The sequence below is a fragment of the Suncus etruscus genome, chromosome 12 (assembly GCF_024139225.1).
Source record: "Suncus etruscus isolate mSunEtr1 chromosome 12, mSunEtr1.pri.cur, whole genome shotgun sequence".
Classification (NCBI taxonomy): Eukaryota; Metazoa; Chordata; class Mammalia; order Eulipotyphla; family Soricidae; genus Suncus; species Suncus etruscus.
The window spans coordinates 86712265-86713112 of record NC_064859.1 but is presented as its reverse complement, the minus strand read 5'-3'; the positions used below and the strand labels follow the sequence as shown (position 1 = coordinate 86713112).

The 848-nt window shown below is 34.1% G+C and overlaps 1 non-coding gene across 1 annotated transcript; it reads left to right on the top strand.

Annotated features, from left to right (window-relative positions):
• Nucleotides 1-226: 226 nt before the first annotated feature.
• LOC126024867 (U1 spliceosomal RNA) lies at nucleotides 227-394 on the top strand. Its single transcript, XR_007500965.1, has one exon. It is a non-coding gene; the product is annotated as a U1 spliceosomal RNA (small nuclear RNA).
• The last annotated feature ends 454 nt before the right edge of the window (nucleotides 395-848 follow it).

The following is an 848-nucleotide window of genomic DNA, read 5'->3' as shown; positions in this document are numbered from 1 at the left end:
TAATAAAGATCTCCAAATACTAGTAAACATATTCCAGCAATACATCAAAATATCATATACCATGACCAAGTAGGATTCGTGTCAAAGATACAAAGATGGTTTAATATAGGCAAATCATCAACATATCACATTATTTTAATGCAAGGAAAAATAAAAATAATATCAGTAGGTGCAGAGAAAACACTTAAAGTCAAACATTCATGTATGGTAAAACTTTTTAATTGTAACACTTACTTGGCAGGGGAGATACCATGATCATGAAGATGATTTCCCCAGAGCGAGGCTCACCCATTGCACTCCGGGTGTGCTGACCCCTGCGATTTTCTCAAATGTGGGAAACTCGATTGCATACTTTCTGGTAGTGGGGGGGGGACTGCATTCGTGCTCTTCGCTATTAAAAAAATAGTTTTCAATAAAATGTAGGTTGAGGGAATCATCTTAAATACAGTTAAAGCGTTTACCACAGCAAACATATTCAATGATGAAAAACTGAAAGCCTTCCATCTAAAATAGTCACAAGGCAAGTTTGATTACTCTCAGCACTACTATTTAATATAGTGATGGAAGTCTTTTCATATATATGCTGAAGCAATTAGGCAAAAATGAGATATTAAGGGCATCTGAAACGGAATTCAATCTCTATTTGTATGACTGACATGATACTAAACATTGAAAATCCTAAAGGCTACAAAAATAAAAGCTCCTCAAAATAATAGACCTGTACAGTAAAGTGGCAATCTACAAAAAGCAATGTACAGAAATGCATGGCCTTTCTGTATACAAATAATAAAGTGGAATTTTTTTTAAATCCTATTCACATTTGTGTCTCAGAAATCAAGTATGAAAGA